Source organism: Phocoena sinus, chromosome 16 (genome assembly GCF_008692025.1).
Source record: "Phocoena sinus isolate mPhoSin1 chromosome 16, mPhoSin1.pri, whole genome shotgun sequence".
Classification (NCBI taxonomy): domain Eukaryota; kingdom Metazoa; phylum Chordata; class Mammalia; order Artiodactyla; family Phocoenidae; genus Phocoena; species Phocoena sinus.
The window spans coordinates 74,406,547-74,423,332 of NC_045778.1; the positions used below are offsets into that span (position 1 = coordinate 74,406,547).

The window sequence follows — 16,786 nt, forward strand, 5'->3', positions numbered from 1 at the left end:
GACAGCCATGGAGTTTTACTGTAATGTTTTTAAACAAAGCAGTTACACTTACAGGTGGGAAGGTACCCACTCTTCTGCTGACTGGGTATGGAGTGATATAGACGCACCTTTGGTATTTTGCAAGGGGATCATTCTGGTTGGTAATATTACCAGTTGCACTGGGTGCTGATCCGTTTGATCCATTTGATCCATCACCCTCCGATGATACCATTGATAAAATAAATAAAGGACTTTGGGAGGTCATTTAAGGCAAGAAGCAATAGTTGATTTATTTAGTAGCATAATCTTAGCGTCCTTTTACCAATATTACTTAACCTTTAAATTCAGGTTTTTTCCCTTTTTTCAGCTTTACTGAGATACAATTGCCGTATAACATTGTGTAAGTTTAAGGCGTACAACATGTTGATTTGGTACACTTATATATTGTGAAATGATTAGCGTTAGCTAATACCTGCATCACATCCCATAATTAATATTTCTTTTTTGTGGTGAGAAGAATTAAGATCTACTCTCTTAGCAAATTTCAAGTATGTAATACAGTATTATTAACTGTAATCACTATGCTCTACATTAGAGCCCCAGAACTTATTCATCTTAATAGCTGGAAGTTTGTACCCTTTGACCAACATCTCCCCATTTCACCCACCTCCCTGGCCCCTGGTAACCACCATTCTAGTCTCTGTTTCTATGTGTTTGGCTTCTTTAGATTCCACATGTAGGTGAAATCATATAGCATTTGTCTTTCTCTGTCGGACTTATTTCACTTAGCTTAATGTCCTCAACGTCCAGCCATGTTGTTGTGAATGGCAGGATGTCCTTCTTTCTCAAGGTTGAATAATATTCCATTGTGTATATAGATCACATCTTCTTTATCCATTCATTGACAGACAAGGGTTGTTTCCATATCTTGGCTTTATAATCCTGTATGAAACATGGGAGTACAGATATCTTTTTGATATCCTGTTTTCATTTCCTTTGGGTATATACCCAGAGTGAGATTGCAGGTTAACACGGTGGTCCTTTTTGTAAAATCTTTTGAGGAACTTCCATACTGTTTGTTTGTTTGCTTACCAGTTTTATTTTTAAAAAATTTTTATTGGAGTATAGTTGATTTACAAATGTTGTGTTAGTTTCAGGTATACAGCAAAGTGAATCAGTTAATACATATATCCACTCCTTTTATTTTAGATTCTTTTCCCATATAGGCCATTACAGAGTATTGAGTAGAGTTCCCTGTGCTATAGAACAGGTTTTTATTAGTTATCTATTTTATATATAGTAGTGTGTATATGTCAGTCCCAATCTCCCAATTTATCCCTCCCCCCTTAGAGTCACGGATGTAGAGGAATTTCCATACTGTTGTCCATAGTAGTTGCACCAATTTACATTCCCACCAGCAGTGCCCAGGGATTCCCTTTTGTCCATATCCTTGCCAACACTTATCTCCTGTCTTTTTTTTTTTTTGCGGTACGTGGGCCTCTCACTGTTGTGGCCTCTCCCGTTGCGGAGCACAGGCTCCGGACGTGCAGGCTCAGCGGCCATGGCTCACGGGCCCAGCCGCTCTGCGGCATGTGGGCTCTTCCCAGACCGGGGCACGAACCCGCGTCCCCTGCATTGGCAGGCGGACTCTCATCCACTGTGCCACCAGGGAAGCCCTCCTGTCTTTTTGATGATAGCCATTCTCATAGGTGTGAGTGATATTTATTTAATTGTGGTTTTAATTTGCATGCCCTAAACTCAGTTTCTTAATAGGCAAAAATTACCTTGTAGGGTGTGGTAACATCTGAATGAAATAATATATGTTAAGTGCATAATTCCACAGCTGGAATGTAGGTGTTCCATAATCGTTAAATTCTGCATTGTTTGGGAGGGGAGATTTGCAGCATTTGGACAGAAACTCTGAAGTTATCCAGTCTAGTTCCTTAATGAGAAAAATGAGGACAAGACTTACTCGAGTTGATTTACCAGCTAAGCCACAAATAGGTGTTCTGGCTCCCAGTGTTGGTGGCCACTGCCTGCCTGGGACTGGTTCCCAAAGCCAAAAAGAAACCCGTGGCTGTCAGCTCATAAGCAACTAGAGATTCAATCCAGGATGGGGAGTGAGAGCTCAGGGTTGGAGATGTCAATTTGGGAAGACCAGAAGTCAGGGGCAAGCGTGGCCGTGGAGCAGATGTGGTCCCCACTGCCTGATGGCCTTTGCCTTGCGGGGCCAACATTATTCATGAAGGGCCTGGAGGGAAGGAAGGGAGCTTGAGAAAGAGAATGTGAGCAGGGAGAGGGATGGAAGAACAAGAGAATGTGTCCCAGGAGCCCAGGTTCACAAAACCCACGCAATGGGTGGGATGTCAATGCTTGCCGAATGAATGAGAGAAGGAGTGGGTGATGCGTGTTGGGCCTGCTTTCTGTGTGCCAGTCATCTCGTTTATAATAATCCTTCTGCAGATGAGGCACAGAGAAGTAAAGTGATTTGGCCAAGCTCAGGCCCAAGGAAGTTCTTTCAGAATCTGCTCTTTTCATTTAACTACCTTGCTGTAACTGCAAATGAATGGATGAATAAGTGATTGAATTTCCATTTTACCTGTAAAGAAGTAACAACATTGAAGGGCAAGTGACTTTCCTATAATTACAGAGTAATCAGTGGTAGAGTCAGAGCTAGTTAGCTCTTTTGATTCCTAGTTCAATGAGCTGCTAACTCGGGCTGTGTCTCTGTACCACCTGGGCAGGCCCTGGGCCCTCCCACTGCCCCCTCCACTGAGCCAAGTTATTATCTGCAATGCAGCCGTGGCCACACGTCCCCCTCAGAGCGCTCTTGCCCACGTTTCCAAAAGTGGGGGCAGTGGAAAGAGCCCAGGATTATGGTTAGAAGATCTGATTTGGGTTCCAGTTTGGCTGAATGACCTTGGGCAGGTGAAGAAGACTCTCTGGGTCTCAGTTTCTCTCTCTGGAAAATGGGGATAACAGTGCCTCCTTTTCGGTTGTGAGGCATGATTGAGAGAAGGTATACGACATCCTGGACAGGCTGCTGGCAGGTAGGAAGCACTGAGAAAGTGATCAGTTTCCCTCCTTCAGTTCCCTCTCTGCCTTCTTCTCTTTCTCCCTTCCTCTGACTTCAGATTCCATGTGGCAGAGGATTGGCTCTTTATTGAAACAGCTGGATTTCTTTGTTTAATCTTGATTCAACAAATAATTATTTATTTGTTTTTAATTGAGGTATAATTGATTTATGATATTATATTAGCTTCAGGTGTACAACAGAGTGCTTTAATATTCTTATAGATTATACTCCATTTAAAGTTATTACAAAATAATGGCTGTATTCCCTGTGCTGTACAATATATCCTTGTAGCTTATTTATTTTATACGTAGTAGTTTGTGCCTCTTAATCCCCTACCCCATCTTGCTATTCTCTGCTTCCCTCTTCCCATTGGTAACCACTAGTTTGTTCTCTATATCTGTGCGTCTGTTTCTGTTTTGTTACATACATTAGTTTGTTTTATTTTTTTAGATTCCACATATAAGTGATAATATTTGTCTTTCTCTGTCTTACTTTACTAAGCATAATACTCTCTAGGTCCATCCACATTGTTGCAATCGGCAGAATTACATTCTTTTTGATGGTCGAGTAATATTCCATTGTATGTATGCCGCATCTTCTTTATCCATTCATCTGTTGGTGAACACTTAGGTTGCTTCCATATCTTGGCTATTGTAAGTAATGCTGCCGTGAACATTGGGGTGCATGTATCTTTATGAATTAGTGCTTTCATTGTCTCTAGATATATATCCAGGAGTGAAATTGCTGGGTCATATGGTAGTTCTGCTTTTTTGAGGAAGCTCCATACTGTTTTCCTTAGTGGCTGCACCAATTTACAATCCTACCAACAGTGTACTAAGGCTTCCTTTTCCCCAGATCCTTGCCAACATTTGTTATTTTGTAGACTTTTTGATGATGGCCATTCTGACAGGTGTGAGGTGATACCTCATTGTGGTTTTGATTTGCATTTCTCTATGATTAGTGATTGTGAGCATCTTTACACGTGTCTGTTGGCTGTCTTCTGTTGGTATATCTTTTTTGGAAAAACTACCTATTCAGGTCTTCCAGCTATTTTTAAATTTTCTTTTTTTGTTTGTTTGTTTTGATATTGAATTGTGTGAGCTATTTATATATTTTGGATATTAACTCCTTATTGTTCATACTGTTTACAAATATTTTGTCCCATTCAGTAGGTTCTCTTTTTGTTTTGTTGATGGTTTCCTTTGCTCAACAAATATTTATTGAGCACCTACTACATACCAGGTGCTGTTCTAAGCCCTGAGAATACAGCTCTGATAAAATGTAGGCAAGAATCCAGGGTGCCTCTTGGAACTGATGTTCCACTGTGGCTCTTACTCTGCCTCGTGCTGCTGTATCTTTTCAGCTGTGACGAGGACCTGGTTATCTTCATCCCTTTCTTAGGAAGATTTCGAGTGAGCAGCTTCATCCCAGCCATAGAGCCCGGTTATACCAAGGGGAAGCCGTGGCTTGGTCCTTGACTCAGGAGCTGGCCATTGTTGGGGCCACAGACGCCAGCATGGGGGTGTCTCCAGCTGTCCAAGGTCAGGCCCATGTCCACAGGCCCCTGGCTCAATGTGACTCTGTACTGAGGAGCTCAGGGTTTGCAGGGCAAGTGGCTACGAAAACACTTAGTGATGCTCACCATCAGCAACAAACTTTGGGAGCAGAAACAAGGCTTTATCTGCTTACAAACCACAGGCCTGGCCATTCCTGTTCTCAGTGCTGTCCCGGGCCCTGCCATCAGCCTCTCATCTGAGCACTACTGTCCCTGGCCCTCAGCCCTTTGATTCATGGCTGTTCCATCTCACACATCAGCCTCCTCTCACCTGCCAGCTTCACTGAAGACCGTTTTAGGAGAACATGACCTTATCCCTCCACCAGGGAAAATTGGTCGTGGAGAGAAGGTCAGGGGCTTAGTCCAGGTCAGGACTTGGCTGCTTTCTGCAAAGGATTCAGGTAAGAAAGGCCCAACGCTGCCCTTCGCTGTTGGCAATGGACACCAGGGGAAACCAGATGAGGTTATAAGGGAGGGGAAATCTCAAAGACATATCACAGTCTCCTGTTTAGAAACACGTGCTCTCTGGCTGGTGTATTTTTTTTTTTTTTTTTGTGGTACGCGGGCCTCTCGCTGTTGTGGCCTCTCCCGTTGCGGCGCACAGGCTCCAGACGCGCAGGCTCAGCGGCCATGGCTCACGGACCCAACCGCTCCGCGGCATGTGGGATCCTCCCGGACCGGGGTACGAACCCGCATCCCCTGCATCGACAGGCGGACTCTCAACCACTGCGCCACCAGGGAAGCCCTGGCTGGTGTATTTTAATTAAAATTACAGCTCCGAAGCCTCTTAAAATTTAAGTTCTGTCTTCACTGTGCTTTGCACTGAGTGTTGAGGGGCATTTCTTCTGCCCCAGTTCTCTGCTCAGTGGTGTGTCCTGGGATATCTTGCTGTGACCTGGTCTGGGGATGGGTATGTAGAACGTTCCAGAGTGCTTTACGCTCTGGCTAAATTCCTAAAGACTCCTCATTAATCCAGGAATGAACGGTTCACTGGGCATTGTAAAGTCGAAGATTAATTGGAGACTGAGGTCTCTTAGCAAAGAAATTATACACTTTTCTCCCACTTGCATCTTTCACTAGTTTTTTCTTTGGAGTGGCTTTTGTTTGCCTGTGGCTCAGATACAGCACAGTGGTTTCTGCAGCAAACATCATTTTCCAATGGGAAGGGTGTCTGGCCCGGAGAGTATTCAGTCCTGGATGGCTTTGTGTCGCTGGCCCTGCTGGGAGATGAGGAGCTTGTGCTGGGCTGGGGATCTGGGCTCCAAGAAGTCCTGGCAGCCAGGTTTCCCTGAATCCCAGACTCAGTGGCCTGGCTCTGCCCCTAGTCACCGGCCACTGCAGGGCTCATTTCCACAGGCCCTTCATTATCCTACTTATTAGGCACCTGCTTTGCAAGGCAGCATCTGAGCCAGGGAGAGGGCTTCTCATCACCCCAGGCTCTGGGGCACCTTTAACCTGAGGGTTTCCAGGTATGTCCAGGTATGTGGCTTTTTGAAGACTGCTCCATTTCTCTCCTTTCTTCTTTCTGTTTTTTTTTTGCATTAATCTTCCCATTGTCACACTTTACTGAAATCCATTCAAAGCTAATAGTACTTTTCAAGAGTATCAGTTGCTTTGGCTGGTAAGACACAATTTTGTAGGTGTCTTTATAGCCAATGAGTGAAGTCATTAGAAAAAAAAAATCCTTTTTGTTGTGGAATTTTACAACACTGTCCACCAGTTATCAGCACTTTTGTTTCATTTGTTTTCCTCCACTGTCCCTGTCTTTTGGTCTTTTTGTGGAGTATTTTAAAGCAAATTCCAAATATGGCATCATTTCACATCTAAATACTTCAAAAAGTAACTTCAACCAGTGAGAACTAAAAAATAAAATAAGGTAAGCAAAACCTTCAATTGCCTGCCCCCCTCCCAAACCACAATACCATTTGTAACAGCCAATAAAATTAACGCTGATTTCTTCGAATCAGGATCCAAATAAGTCCATACATGGTTACTCGGTGTGCAAGTGTTTTAGGAATGATTTCTTTTAATTTGGAATTTTTCAGCGATTACCGTGTCAGTGCCAGTTGTTGAGTGCTTCTTGTGGGCCCTGACGATGATACCGAATTCTCACTACATCCCGGCAGGGTGTTCCGCCCATTTTATAGATGTGGAAGGGGATTCAGCAGCTTGCCCCAGGTCATGAAGCCCCAACTGGCCCCGAAGTGTTAGCTTTTGCAGCTTGAGTTTATGTAGAACAGGATTTTCTGTTTGAGTGCAGGCAGTTAAAACATTTCCAGTCTTCTGCTGCTTCCTTCCAAAGGGAAGGCACCCTCGGTAGAAGTGTTTGGACTTCTGGGGTGAAGCATATGGTTCCTGACCATTGTGCTTCTGCCAACTAAGCTTCCATCTGTGCCTGTGCTCCATCGCTGGCGTGTCCGAATGTGTTCTGCTTCTTCTGTGAAGCAGTAGTTTTGAATATGCCACTGCTGTTGGAGATGACTCCTGGGGGAGGTGACAACTGAGCAGAGAGCGGCCCGGTCTTAATGCTGAGTCCATGCTGAGTCCTCACACTCATTCCTCATCATGGCCCTCCAGGTAGGTGGTATGGTTATCTCCATTCCCCGAGGAGGCAGCGAGGGCTCAGAGAGGAGATGTCACTAGCCCAAGGTCAGAGCTAGTAAGTGGCAAGGGTAGAAGGTAGGCTTTTCACTCCACAGCTCTGGATGCTACCATGGCACTTTCACGGCAACACTACCTTCTGTGCTGTTTCCCCCACTCAGGGTCCTGCTCCAGGACCTCACTATGCCAGTGTTTTATCCTGGAAAATTTTAAAGATACAGAAAAATTGAGAGAGCAAAACAATTCCCCGTATACTCCACCTAGATGAAACACTTAACGTTTTATCCTATTTGCTTTATCTCTGTATTTATGTTTCTGTATATAATTTTCTGAACTATTTGGAAGTAAGTCGCTGGCGATCATGATCCTAAGTACCCTAAATGTTTCAGCTCCTTCTCCAAAAATATTCTTCCACATTTTGGACCACATTGAAGGGAATTGTAGCATTCCCTTACTGTCACCTAATATGCAGCTCATTCTCCAGTTCCAGAATTTCCCGAGTCATCCTCAAAGTTTCTTTTAAATAGTTGAAAAAACATTTCTTTTGACCTAAGATCCAGTCAGAGCACAGCGGTTACACTTGGTTGTCTTATCTCTTCCAGTTCTTGTAACCTGGAACATTACAACTTTATTTCTGGGCTTGTCTGTTCCTTTGCCCCTGTATTTCCGACAAGCTGGCAGCTGAGCCCAAAGTTCTGATTAGGTTCAGAGTATACACGTCTGGAAGAATGCTTCATGGGGATGCCGTGCGCTCCATATAGCCTGTGTCAGGGGTCCCAGCACTGCTGACCACAGGTAGAGTGTGCATGTTAGTGACATTTTTCTAAAAGCTGAAGAAGAGTTGGTGTGAGCAGAGCATCTCTGAGTCAGTAGCTTTGCGTTATCCATGCAGCCTGTTCCTGGTCCTCTCTCTTCTTTCCTGGGCACTGGATAGATGGGGGACATCTCCAGGCTTGGCCCACACGTTTCCACTGTCCCACCGCTTACCCCATCCCACCCCATCATATTTAGGAGGGCATAGCTGAGGAGTACCTGTTTTAATCACCTCTTATTTGCCCCCTTGGCAAGGGAGGGATTCCTGCCCTGGAGTTGAGTTATAGGGATCCTGACCATTCATGGCAGCCAACACTGGACAGATGAGGCTGAAAGAAGTTTATTAGTAACAGATTCACAGCCCACTGCATGTCACACAGGGTCACACAGGAGCACACTAAACAGCCGGGGGCAATGGGAGGCAGGCTTTGTAGTATCACGGGGGTGGGGTGCCCACTGCTTCCTGTAGGAGGATGTGATTGGCTTGTTAGAATAAGTCCACGAGCTGGCAGCGGACTGAAACCTGCTGCTTGGGGATAAGCAGGTACTGTGACTGGCCCCCTTGCTTAGCAGGGTTGTTTGGCTGAGGGAGCTGAGTGGGAAGGAACTTGTGGTTAGGACATTCGAAGCCTTTGTGGTTTCAGATGTCAAGGGAGGACATCATATCAGGCCTTAGTTTTCGGCTTTTTGCTGTAGTACAACAACGCACCTACAGTATGCTCTCTCCATGCAGGCACCCCCCTCAGCATTTCATCTTAGTCATTCATCTACTGGTCATACCAACCCTCTGAGGCAGGTGCTGTTATCAGCACCACTTCATAGATGAGGAAACTTAGGCCCAGGAGGTAAAGTGCCTTGACCAAGGTCCCACAGCCGGAAGGGATGATTGGAAAGCTCCTCCAGGCTGCCCTCGGGAGTCTGTGCCCACACAATTGAAAATGATGTGAGATCTAGAGTGAGGGGAGGAGGATGAATCCAGGCTCCGCCTCGGTGGGCAGTTACGCTTGCTAAGCCCCAGTCTTTTCATTTATTGTGCAAGAGCAAGAGGGACCATCCCAAGAGGGTGCTGGTGACTCTGGGAGATGCTCCTTGTCTGGTCCACGGCTGGTCTCCTGGATGCAATTCTCCTCCATCCAGGTGAAGGGCAGGTTGTGGACTGAAACCTGCTGCTTGGGGCAGGTTTCAGTCCTGCCCCAAGAAGAGAGAGGACCAGGAACAGGCTGCGTGGATAACGCAAAGCTACTGACTCAAAGATGCTGCTGCGGGGAACCTGCTTTTCTGAATGACAGGGAGGAGGGAGGTGGTGGGAGCGGTTTCTTGGGGGTCTTCATTTCTCTTTCCACCTCCTTCCCAGTGTGTTATTCTTTTCTCTTTCACAACAAACAGCGAACTGCTCTCTGCAAGAATCCGATCTCAGTCGTTCACACTGCATGAGAATTGAGATCGACATGTTGCATTTTCCCAAGGGTGAGGCTGTATTTCTAATTGTGGAAAATTATATCTCTTAATAAAATAATTGCAGATGCCATTACATTGGTGGTGTGTGTGTATGTGTGCCTGCATATGTGCGTGCATGTTCCTTGACCTCCTTAGAATTCCAGACTATGCGCTGAGGAGGACATGGAACAGTGGACATTCTATAGCCCATAGAGCTGTGCAGACTTAGGTAAGACACCCTATGTCTTGTAGCCTCAGTGCCCTCATCTCTAAAATGGGAATACTGTAACAGTAATTTCTACCTCATGGGGTTCTTATGAAGATTAAACAAAGTAATGTTGGAAAGCACCAAGTAAAGCACTTGGCACAAGACGGCTCCAAATGTGATAAGTATTTATTATTATAATATAACTGTGATAAATTGTTATTATTATAATCGTTATCCTTGTCTTTGGGGGTGGCCAAGCTCCCCGACCCAGGGTAAGTCCTGTCCGGTGGCTGGTCTCCGGTTTACTGGCTCACAGAGATAATCCATCAGTATATTCTTTCAGTGGCCTGTCCCCAGGACTAATGGAAAATCCCAATGCCTCCTCCCTGCCGGTGGAGCTGCCTACCTGTTCTGCTGACCGTTTGTAAGTGTTTTCCCTCTTGCATAAGAGAGGCCCACTAGAGAGGAAAAGTCAATAGTGCAATTAAGAAACATGCTTTGCTTTTTGCTGTCGCCTGGAAAGCGTGTCATGTTTTTTCCTCAGTCGGATCTCGCAAGGTTCAAAAATGACCTTCTGGGCCATTGTTTCCTCATAGAATGGCTAAAGGATGTGGTAGTTGTTGACATTCACCTGTGCTGTTCAGTCTCCTTCCTGCAGCATGCAACCTCACTGCCCTGGGTGGGGCAGAATGGGGGAGGGGAGAGCTTCTTAGAGCCAGTCATCATGTCGTCAGCATCCTTCTTGTTCATGTTTGCAAGAACAGCGGCCACCTTTGGCTGAGCCCTTTGGTGCCCCAGGCGCTGTGCCAAATCCTAACATTTATTACTGCTGACGATAGCAGTATTATTACTGCCCTGGGAGGTACGGCCATCCTGGGATACGAGGAGGGAGATCTTAAATCTCAGAGAGGTTAAGTGACTTTTTTCAAGTCACCCAGCTGGCAAATGCCGAATCAGAGATTTGAACCAAGTTAAAGGTCTGATTAAGTTCATATTCCCATACGATCTTGTGTTTTTTATGGTTGGGGGAAAGGATGTTGAAATCTGAGTCTAGTATGTGACAGAAATGTTAACCTATCTTGAAAGAAGCATATTATCAAGGTACGTGAGTTAAAGGTCATTGACAAATCTATGGAATCCATTATCCTTTAGTTAATGGGGAGACCCTGGGGCTTTGAGAACTTGACTTTGAGTCAGAAGAGGCACAGGGCGCAGTAGCATCGTGGTCGCTTGTTCAGGGACTTGCTGTTCCTGATACTGTGATGTCAAGAGTGGCCATTCCTCTGGGTTCCCAGATTTGGGCTGAATCCCTTGCTACATTCAGCAGGTGGACGGTAACAGATTCACACCCTGGAACATCCCTAGGGGCCCGGGGTCCTCACATGCAGTTCCAGGTTGGAGGCCATCTCATGGGTCTAACTAGTGAGGCCCCCCAAAGTAGAGTGGGGTGGTGAGCTTCTGTGTAGTCAGAGTTCTGATACCTGTAACTAAAGACCTTGACATCTCATTCCTCAGTCAGGTGGCACTTAGCAACTCTTGACTGTAATCTCCATGAGAGTGGGACTGTATGTGTTCTATACACCAGGGTTCACAGGACGGTGCCTGGTACATCACAGGCACTCAGTAAATGTTTGTTGAGTGAATAAGCAATGGGCAAAGATGGAAGTCCGCGTCTGTCCCTACTGCGCCCCTTCCTCTATAAGCAGACATGTATCCTAGGCTGCTTAAGGGCAGGGTGAGCTATGCAAACAGGACCAGCCACCAGGAGAGAGAGTGTGTGTGTGCATGTGTATGTGTGTTTGCGAGCGTGTGTGAGCGTGGTGTGTATCTGTCACCGCTCTAAATCTAGCTGGCCCTGGTCTGGGGGTCTTCCAAGGGGCAAAGTGATGTTTTTATTTGATGCCCGGCTGGGCCTGGAGAGCCTCCCATGGTGCAGTGCGTGACAGTGGAATTGCATCCACTTCTCCTTGGTGAGGTTTAGGGGACCACAGAAGGGCGACAGGCCGTGTGTTTGTGATTTGGGGAGCAGGAGTAACTGGCTGCCTACTTGAGAACACCAGGATGTTTTTTACCTGCTTGGCGGTGGCTTTACTTCTCCTTTAGCCTTCTGCCTGGGGGAAGAAGTCAGTTATTTTGAGGCTGGACTGGCCCTGGCTGCTGAATCAGAGTTAATCAGTAATAGTGGAGAAAACACTGCTTTCACACCTGTGTGGTCTCATTAACTAGCATCTGTTCTTTGGAACAATTAATAAATGATACTTTCTGACCTGTTAGATTTCCTTCTCACATAGAGCTCTTCCTTTCTGTTTACTTTTGCTTGTCAAGTCTGACCAAGTCTTAGGAGTCTTCTCTGCTCTTCAGCCTGTCAGGAGTGAAAATGGATAACTGGGCCAGTTAGCCACGTCATTGGAGTACTGATCGTCACACCAAATCTCCTTTTTTCCATGAGTCTCTGCAGTGATGCAGAAATGCCATTCACAGTGAGGACAGTTTTGATTCTCAGCCTCAGACTATGAGGAACTCTGCATCCGTGGATCTGTCAGACTCCTTCTGGGCATTGAGATGTTTTTCTCTGCATTGAATTTATTGGAAATGAAAGTAAGCAAAGTGGTTTTACACACCTCACAGTGGTCAAAGAGTTGCTACGCTTTCTTCATCCATTTCTTGAAAACTCAAGGACATTGGTCATTATACTGGCCTGGGATATGCTGATGCTTGCAGGCATTACTAAGACCAGTGGGGCTATTTTCTTCTCTACCGAATGGCCCCAGATTGCTGTGCTTTTGAGTTGTCACCTTTGTTTTTCATCTTTTTTCTGCTTTTCCTGTGACACAGGTGGTGCTGGAGAGGATTGTAGGGGCTTTGCAAGGTGGATTTAGATTACACATGGATGTGATCCACCTGACTCGACACCACGGAGGGGGCACATGCGCCCCGCCTCCACTCCTTCCATCACGGAAGGTCTTGTTGACCCTCACAGGGAAGGCAGGCCTCCACCCAGAGGCAAAAGCATCAAGGTAGAATTTAAGAGCATGCTTTTGTTTTCATTGTATTTATTCTGACGTTTACCAGCTGTTTATAGAGGGAATCCTGATTTCATAATTCAGCAGTGTCATGAAATTTCTTCTGGAATAACCGCATTTTCGTTTACAAAGTCTGAAGAAAAATCACAGTACAGGTGGAGGGCGGATCAGGCAACACCGGCCAACTTGGTTCTTAAATGGCCGAAGTTGGGAAGCGCTGGCTTTCCCCGAGAGCTCTGTGTCTCCAGCTGTAGCACTCACACCAATCTTGTTAAAAATGAAGATTCTGAGTCAGTAGATCCCGGCTGGGGCACAAGAGTCTGCATTTTTAACAAGCTCCCTCCTAGGTTATGCTGCTGCCCTGGCCTCTGGCGACTCCAGGTTTGATCCACAGACCAGCAGCGTCAGCATCAGCGGGAAGCTTGTTGGGGTGCCAGCCCTCAGTCCCATCCCTGGACCTGCCGTATCTTCACTCACCAGACCCCCAAGTGGTTCCCGGGCACATTAACATTCGGGAAGCCCTGATCGTACATGCTGCTGCTGGGGTGTCCTCAGTGTGCAGTGAGGCCTGCCGAGCAGGCAGTTAGAGCCCGTGCCTGAACTACTCATGTGGAAGCGGGGTTTCCATTTCCTTGTTTCCAAATCACTTTACAAAGAGCTCATGGAAGGATGTTTCCAGGCCTGGCATTGCCCTCTCTTAGGAACACACCTTCCAGAGCTTTCCATTCCACCACATGTCCACCTCTGCTCCTGTTTGCACTTTGAGACCCATGTCCTCTGCGTAGCTGCCTCACTATCTGGATTCTCAGAAGCCGACGCCTGTGGCTGGTGCATGGCTGGACAGGAGACATCTATCTTTCTTGGCACTGCTGCTCCCAAAGGATATAATTGGCTTGACAGATGTGTTCTGGCTGCAGCCACTCAGGGTGGGGTGAGGAATCGTGCAAAAGGCTGGGTGCGCGAGGCTTTAAAAAATGGCCACGAGGATAGTGTCCCTGGGGAGGCAAAGGATGTGAGGAAGGACAGTGCTCAGCGGTGTGCCAGCTCCCTGTCCCTGCGGCCAGCTGTGTGGGGAGGACACAGGAATCGAGGCTCTGGGGTCTCTGAGAGTGGGAGCTGCAGGACCATTACAGCGATGACAGCCTGTGGGTGGCAGATTGTATATGGAAGGTGGCTGCAGCCATATCTCTCATCTTACCTGCTTTTCTTTTTTTTTATTATTATTATTATTTTTTTGCGGTACGTGGGCCTCTCACTGTTGTGGCCTCTCCCGTTGCGGAGCACAGGCTCCGGACGCGCAGGCTCAGCGGCCATGGCTCACGGGCCCAGCCGCTCCGCGGCATTTGGGATCTTCCCGGACCGGGGCACGAACCCGTGTCCCCTGCATCGGCAGGCGGACTCTCAACCACTGCGCCACCAGGGAAGCCCTTACCTGCTTTTCTGTAATGCGGACTTTGCCACACCCCTGCCAAGAGGTAGAGTAGGGTCCCCTCTCTTGAATCTGGGCTGACCTTATGTAACCCAGTGATGCCACAAGACTTCGGAGGCTGGGTCAGAAAAGCCATTCAACTTCTGCCTGGTCCTCTTGGAACCCGCAATCTGGATGAAGCCAGCAGAATGAAGAATTCTGACTATGCTGAGACTGCGGTGCTGGAGAAGTATGTGAGGTGCTCCAGGCGGCAGCCCCAGCTGAGCTCCTGGCCAACAGCTGGCACCCACGGTGGCCACGTGACAGGCCATCCTGATGTCCAGCCCGGTCAAGCCTGCAGGTGATGCAGCCCCAGCTGACATCTAACTGCTGTGACCACGAGAGATTCTCAGGGAACTCTGCCTAGCTGGACCCTTCTCAGTTTTCTGATCCACAAAATCATGAGCAAAACAAAATGGTTGGTTTCAGACATTAAGTGTTGGGGTAATTTGCTATGCAGCCAGAGTAACTGGAGTGTTCTGGAAGCTTTGGTTTTTACAAGTATATTCTCAAAAACAACTCTAAAACAAAATTCTTCTTCCTTAGTTTTATTTAAAAACACTGGGGCGCAGTGAGTAGGTTGTTACAAAATGAATCCCCCCACCCCCCCAAAAGAAAGCCTGAAAACTGTCTAGTAAAAACTTGCAGATGGAGGCAAGAGTAAGATGATAAGGGTGATAAAATGCTGCTTTCTGTTCATGCTCTGTTAGGTACTTTATATTCTTTCATTTTATTTTTACTCGCACACTTTAAGGAGTGCCCATTTTGTAGATGGGACGACTGAGGCTCAGAGATGTTAAGGAACTCACTAAGAGCCACACAGCCGGAGCTGGAGTTTGAACATGGATGGACCTGACTCCATAGCCTGTCCTGCAGCAGATGGAAGAATTGTTAACATGGAGAGCTAAATCTCTAAGTCTCCTTTCCTTAAGGACAAGGGCTCAGGACCCTTAGAGATCATTCCGTTCAGTGCTGGGCCCTTCAGGGTCACCTGGGGAGTGTTTTAAAATCCACATATCAGGCCCAGTCTACCCTACTGTAGGTCTGGGGTAGGGTGTCTCCAGTGGTTCTGACCCATCTCCATTTGTCACCTCTGGCTTAGCCCAACCTCCCGTGTTGCAGGTGAGGGCACTGAGGCCCAGTGAGGAGAAGTGGCTTGTTCTGAAGCCCAGAGCAGCTTAATGGCAGAGCTGGGGCAGAGAGCAGGTTTCCCAACGCCCAGACAGCATGCTCCCCCGTGTCTCACTTTGGAGGAGGCTTGGAGGGCCGTTAGCAGAAGTTACCTTACACATCAGTGACGGGATCTCAGGGCACTTGCAGTAAGATCCTGCAGTAGAAATGTTCTGGACACAGTGCTGAACAAAACAGTCAGGGGCCGGCACTGCTTTCTTCTTGAAATTACATAAATAAACGGACGGAGGGACAGAGTTTTAGGACTTAAAACCTCCACTGCGGGGAGAGGGAGGGGAGGAGAGGAAGAGAGAGAGACAGAGAAAGAGGGAGGGACATGTATAGAGAGACACAAAAGACAGGTTGAATTTTAGGTCTCTTGTAGGTACATGATAGGATTCAGTGTGAGGCTGGTCAGACTGAGGGTGTTTTCTGTGGCAGCTGTTCAAAGTCCTGAACAGACATCAGATTCTGCAGTCACTGGGCTCTGAGGACACAGCCCTGGAGTGATCCCCAGCCTCTACACCCTCCCAGTGCAGCTGGACATACAAACAAATGATGACCATACAAAGGCCCAAGTCTAGGGTAGAAACCAAGGCTGTGAGACCCCTGATTCTGTCCCAGGGCTGGGATGGCTTTAAGATGACCCACCATCTAGGTTTTTCCTAAGACGGGCTTTTCCGGGGACACAAGACTTTCAGTGCTAAAGCCAGGAGAGTCCTGGGCAAACCCAGACTGTTGGTCACCTGGGTGTGGTTCCCTAGGCGAGAGGACAGCTGACCTCCGCGTCCTCCCCATCCTGGTGTTGGTGCCGCTTTTCCTGGAAGCCCAAGCCAGAGCCCTAGGAATCTGCTTTGACCACCCACCTCCCATGTGCACGTTCTTCCATTCTGTCCTGCCCTTTCCTTCACTCTGCAGCAGTCTCTTGCTGGGACTGCTGCCGTAACCTCCTAACTCTCTCTGCCTTCCCTTCTCTGTTCTGCTGCAGTTCCCCATCTTCGCCGCTATCTGGAATGGGGAGTTTCATTCTACACTTCTCAGTAGAACCAATTCTCATTCTACACTTCCCAGTAGAACCAATTCATCATTGGTTCAAAAGCCAAATTCCTTAGCCTGGCACTCAAGCCCTGAGTCACCTGGCCCCTGTTCTCCCTCCGGCCACATCTCAAGCCATTCTGAACTGAATTCACCAGGTGAAGAGCTGAGCTGGAGAGCTGGGAGGCGGCCTGATGGCCAAGAGCTGACAAAGCAAACCTGCAGTCTCTGTCTGTTCTTCCCCCCAGGTTTTCTCTTGGTGGTAGTTCTTTCCATCCGCCTGGATGTTTTGGGCTCCCAGGATGCTTGAGGGGTCGGGAGGTGACGAGATGAGGAGGTAGCTGTTTAGAGCTGTCCAGTTTCCTGGTAGCAGCCCCAGAATGTACCGCACCCCCCTCTCCCTTCCTTCTTTCCTCTCCTC

At 47.3% G+C, this 16,786-nt stretch overlaps 1 protein-coding gene across 1 annotated transcript in view; it reads left to right on the forward strand.

The window, feature by feature from the left end:
* PLPP4 (phospholipid phosphatase 4) overlaps positions 1-16,786 on the forward strand; it is a 127,605-nt gene that overhangs the window by 27,097 nt on the left and 83,722 nt on the right.